Below are 6,228 nucleotides of genomic sequence, written 5' to 3' on the forward strand. Positions count from 1 at the left end.
AACAGCGATCATCAGATTGCTGCTATGCAGCAGAAATGCAGGCTTGCTATGAGCGCCGACCACAGTTGTTTGCTGCCTCATCTGAGAGCAGCATAATGTAGGGAAAAAGACCCTGATTCCAACAATATAGAACTTAATTTACTGGGGGCAGAAGTTGTGGCAGAATCAGATTTTTTAAATGTAGCAGAGCTCAGGAAGCTGGCCCCACCCACACCACATATTTCTTTGTAAATTGTCTATTGATAATAAGCTGCTTATCAGAGGATGGGGTGTGGTCAGACCAGGACTCACTTGAACTGTACTGCAGGCAGTGATAATCTCCTGGTTATAAAACTTTCATTATATTGAAACAGCACAAAGCCTAATAAGTGACACATTGCTGAAATCAGTGTTCCAGTCCCTTCCTCATGCTGCACTCAGATTACAGCAGATTACAGAGCAAAGACCTGCTGAAAGATTACCTTTAAGTGATACATTGATGGAATCCGGGTCTCTGCATCTACATGATACTGCTGTCAGATTACATAGAGAAAATCTGCTGACAAATTTCCTTTAATATTCTGGCCCACAGGCAACTGAAAACATAAGACTGAGTTATTAAGAGGGGTGCTAATTTTAACAAATCTTGCTCACCTTTCTCCAGTAGGCTGTAGGTTCAAGACTATGAAACACCCTTGTTAGTAAGCTTACCCTTTTACAGAATAAAGGCAGCTATGGATACAAAACTCAGTCACATGTGATCCTGTCATGGATGGCAGACATTACACCTACCATTGGGCCACCAGACTTGTTGATAAGGGTCAATATTCAGTGTGATCCCTTTTAAAGTTTTTCTATAATACTCATGTACTTTTCACATATGCTAATGGTTGTTTTTCTTTCTTAGGCTGGTTTCACATTTGCGGTTTTTTTTTGCGTTTTTGCGGTAAAAAACGCAAAAAAACGCATGCGTTTTTTCCTATATTTAACATTAAAAATGCATGCTTTTTTTGCATGCGTTTTGACGCGTTTTAGCAACGCATGCATTTTTCTCTGCATGCGTTGTATTGCAGAAATGCAACATGTAGTAATTTTTGCGGCTTTTTTTTTCCGCGAAAAAACGCATGCGTTTTTTCGCGGCAAAAAAACGTATTGATGTCTATGTAAACGAATGCGTTTTTAAGCACATGCGTTTGCATGCGTTTTTATAGAAAAACACAAGAAAACACCCTAACTCTAAACCAAACTCTAACCCTAACCCTAACACAAACCCTAACCCAAACTCTAACCCAAACCCTAACACAAACCCTAACCCTAACACAAACTCTAACACAAACTCTAACACAAACCTAACACAAACCCTAACACAAACCCTAACACAAACCCTAACACAAATTCTAACACAAACCCTAACACAAACTCTAACACAAACTCTAACACAAACCCTAACCCTAACCCTAACACAAACCCTAACCCAATCTCTAACACAAACTCTAACACAAACCCTAACTCTAACCCTAACACAAACCCTAACACAAACCCTAACCCTAACCCAAACTCTAACACAAACTCTAACACAAACAATAAAACACAAACCCTAACCCTAACCCAAACTCTAACACAAACTCTAACACAAACAATAAAACACAAACCCTAACACAAACCCTAACCCAAACTCTAACACAAACTCTAACCCTAACACAAACCCTAACACAAACCCTAACACAAACCCTAACACAAACTCAAACACAAACCCTAACCCTAAGGGATCCTAACTCTAACTCTAAGGGTTAGGGTTAGGATCCCTAGGGTTAGGATCCCTAGGGTTTGGGTTAGGGCTAGGGTTAGGGTTAGAGTTTGGGTTAGGGTTTGTGTTAGGGTTTGTGTTAGAGTTTGTGCTAGAGTTTGTGTTAGGATTAAGGTTAGGGGTTGTGATAGAGTTTGTGTTAGAGTTTGTGTTAGAGTTTGTGTTAGGGTTTGTGTTAGAGTTTGTGTTAGAGTTTGTGTTAGAGTTTGGGTTAGGGTTAGAGTTTGTGTTTTAGGGTTAGGGTTAGAGTTTGTGTTTTAGGGTTAGGGTTAGGGTTAGAGTTTGTGTTTTAGGGTTAGGGTTAGAGTTTGGGTTAGGGTTAGAGTTTGTGTTTTAGGGTTAGGGTTAGAGTTTGTGTTTTAGGGTTAGGGTTAGAGTTTGTGTTAGAGTTTGTGTTAGGGTTAGGGTTAGAGTTTGGGTTAGAGTTTGTGTTTTAGGGTTAGGGTTAGAGTTTGTGTTTTAGGGTTAGGGTTAGAGTTTGTGTTTTAGGGTTAGGGTTAGAGTTTGTGTTTTAGGGTTAGGGTTAGAGTTTGTGTTTTAGGGTTAGGGTTAGAGTTTGTGTTAGAGTTTGTTAGAGTTTGTGTTAGGGTTAGGGTTAGAGTTTGGGTTAGAGTTTGTGTTTTAGGGTTAGGGTTAGAGTTTGGGTTAGAGTTTGTTAGAGTTTGTGTTAGGGTTAGGGTTAGAGTTTGGGTTAGAGTTTGTGTTTTAGGGTTAGGGTTAGAGTTTGGGTTAGAGTTTGTTAGAGTTTGGGTTAGGGTTAGAGTTTGGGTTAGAGTTTGTGTTTTAGGGTTAGGGTTAGAGTTTGTGTTAGAGTTTGTTAGAGTTTGTATTAGAGTTAGGGTTAGAGTTTGTGTTAGCGTTAGGGTTAGAGTTTGTGTTTTAGGGTTAGGGTTAGAGTTTGTGTTTTAGGGTTAGGGTTAGAGTTTGTGTTAGAGTTTGTTAGAGTTTTTGTTAGGGTTAAGGTTAGAGTTTGCGTTAGGGTTAGAGTTTGTGTTTTAGGGTTAGGGTTAGAGTTTGTGTTTTAGGGTTAGGGTTAGGGTTAGAGTTTGTGTTAGAGTTTGTTAGAGTTTGTGTTAGAGTTAGGGTTAGAGTTTGGGTTAGGGTTAGAGTTTGGGTTAGGGTTAGGGTTAGAGTTTGTGTTTTAGGGTTAGGGTTAGAGTTTGTGTTTTAGGGTTAGGCTTAGGGTTAGGATCCCTAGGGTTACTAGGGATCCTAACCCTAAGCCTATCCCTAGGTATTTCTGTTTATAGTGGGTTTTCTAGTTGATTTTGATGATTGGCAGCTGTCACACACTTCTCATCATGCGTTTCAAAAACGCAAACGCAGGAAAAAACGCTTGCAAACGCGTCAAAACGCCGCATTTGCGTTAAAACATGCAAAAACGCATGCGCCTAAAAAACGCGTTTAAATGCATTTGCGTTAAAAACGCTGCAGATCAAAACGCAAGTGTGAAACCAGCCTTAGTAAACCTTTAGGTGCGCCCCTGAGTTCCCAGCCTGCAGATTCGTGGATAGCACCGTTGTCTGCAGATCTTGTGCAGTCACTATCAGTCACCCATATAATCCCATGTGCTTTTATCATTCCAGTTATCCGCCTCCGCTCACCTTCTCCAGCTGCAGCACCGCAGACATGAGGAGCTCCATCTATATTTACTTTCCAGACTGCTTATTAAATATTCCGCAGCCCTCACAAGTGCTGACTCCCCCCGTGTGTGGTAATAAATTAATTGAAAATGGGGAGCAGTGTGACTGTGGGGAACCCCAGGTAAGGACAACGCTAGTGTCAGCTGCTATGTATGATGTGGAAGGCTGCTGTCACCAAGCTTTATTTTTTTTTCTTTTGTGATGTCTGTCTTATTTTGAGCAAAAACTGTGACTGGAATCAGGCAAACATCTGTTCATGACGATTGCCCATTGTAACCTGATCAAGGGGGAACAAATACAAGTTTGTTGAGTGCACTTGTTACGTGAGCATAAAAATGACCTGCGATTGACTTCCTATCTCGTCAGAAGAGATGAGTGAATATATTGGCAAAATGTTTGCACGTGTCACACCACAATAATGACATCATGCCAGACCTAGAAATCCGAAAAGGTGCCTAAGATTCTGGAAGGTAGAAGGTGGTTCTCAGGGCTGCAAGGCTACTGATGTGCCTGTTACACGAGGGTCTTGCAAATTTATTTGCTCATCTCCATCAATCAGTGATCATTATGCCTGTGTATAGGAAGGATTCTTGAAATGGGTTGTTGGGTCTTCTGATAAAAGTCTGCAATCACTCTGACTTCAGATCTCTGAGTCATGACAGCGTGCATTGTGAACGCTGTCAGGATTCACCGGTATTGCCTGTGAGAGCGGGTGGTCACATTCTGACTAGACTTTCTCTGCTCCTCTCAATGCAAGTGAATTAAGAGAAGCCAAGCATGTCTAGTCCGCCGATGCAAATTGCATATTTGTAGTCGCATGACTGCCCGTCCTCATTGACAAGACTATTGGAATTATGACAGTGTACTCACTGCTTGCTCTCAAGATACAGAAATCTGCAGTCTGCAGTGACTGCAAACTTTTGGCAGAAGACCGGATGAACCTTCAAGGCCTTAATACATGTAATCTGAAAGTCTGTCAAACAGCAGTTGGCATTTCAATGCAAGATCCTTTTGTTTTCAGGGAAGATTAGCCATTGGCAAACATTTTTGCCAGTGGCTTTCTCTTCTTTTCACCTTGAAAACAAATTAATGTATATGGAGGAGTCAGAATAGAGAACTGTGCACTGAACCAATGTTTGACTGACATCTTTCTGACACGTATGGCCAGCTTCTTCTTTCAGACAGTTTTGATAAAGCATTGTTTTAAAAAAAGTCATGTAGTTCACGGCTGCTTAGAAGCATTTTTTCCTTTTTTTTTTGGTGTTTTTTGTTCACTTATCCTTTTGTTAATGCTGTGTTTCCCTATAAGAATATATTGTTATAGGAGAATGCTTGAAAAAGGGAATACTCCTTAATAGCATGGGTATACATTCTGCCACTAGCAGGCTTGACACTAGCTGAAAAAAAGTGTTGGTTTTGTCTACTGGGCTCTTCCCTCTCTTCCGACACCAAATAGTTCAGTTTTAGCCTAGTATCAATTGTAGGCAAGAAGAAGATTTGTTAGGGTGTCAGCATAATTGCACAAAATTCCCAAGGTTCACTAAAGAAGTGATATAATTAAATAATTGAAAAGTTAAAATCAGAAATGATGGCTCTCAAATATGAGAAACCAGAAACATGACAACCGAGCACAAAAACAAAGGTATATGAAACGGTAATAGAATAATACTAGTGTGTAATGTTATATAGCATGTAAAAGCTGTCATATATAGTATCTCTAATATTGGCGGTTCAGTAGAGATAACAGGAACAGCCATAACATAGCGCAAAGTATTGATGTGTATAGACCAAATGAACACTGTTAGTAAGCTGTACCAATATATATCACACTTATTATCCCACTTATTAGTATACGAGTTATATGTAGATAGCTATAGAGTTTTTTCACTATCTACATAAATTCTATTAGACATGATTTACTGTATATACGTATCTCTAATTTGTGCTACAATATTGGCCCTTTCTCTGTTATCATAAAATTGGGACATTCATATTGGGGAGCATCTCCACTTTTGCCTACTCCTGTGAATTTTGATGGAGACTCTAAGGTCTGCTGGGGTTTTGTGAACTATTGCACCATACATTTTGAACTTTGTCCCCAACAACTTTTTTCTGACCAGTCGAAAGTAGCTTATATTTTTTCTTTATTATCTGGAGATGCGTAGGCTTGGACACCATGTGAACGAGATGATCCTTTGATGTATTCTCTACCTTCTCTCCTGATCACCTTCGGTAGAATCTTTGACGAACAAGTTCACATTCAGTCAGCCACTGACTCTGTACTTTGCCTTAGGCGGGGGTGACACTACCGTAGAATCCTGATTGCTATGCTAGAAAACATCGCGCATCATAGAAAAATTAGTTGGCGCACCACAATGATATCAAATAAATAAATATATATTGGGGGTGCAAAACAATGGCTAATACGCAGAGCAGATAATAAACAAGAAAATAAAAGCCACTATAATGTATGCACACCACCAAAAGTTACAATAAGTCAAACAAGCTTTATTGGTAACATATAAAAACAATTAAAACCATACACAAAACTCCCTCCATATATGTGTGCCCAACACTGCCCAATACACAATACTTCCATATAGTAGTGGAAAACATGCATCAAAACATCGCATAGTACTCGGACCAGTGTTAATCTATGGGGCAGCTCACATCACCGTATTTTTTCCCAGGCGTATTCGACGTGCATGTATAATTGCAGCATGTTATTATCTCGTATATCATCCGAGACTCGCCAATGCAAGCCTATGGGTGCGAGAAAAAAATCGCATTGCACTGGGA

This window comes from Ranitomeya imitator, chromosome 4, assembly GCF_032444005.1.
Source record: "Ranitomeya imitator isolate aRanImi1 chromosome 4, aRanImi1.pri, whole genome shotgun sequence".
NCBI classification, from domain to species: Eukaryota; Metazoa; Chordata; class Amphibia; order Anura; family Dendrobatidae; genus Ranitomeya; species Ranitomeya imitator.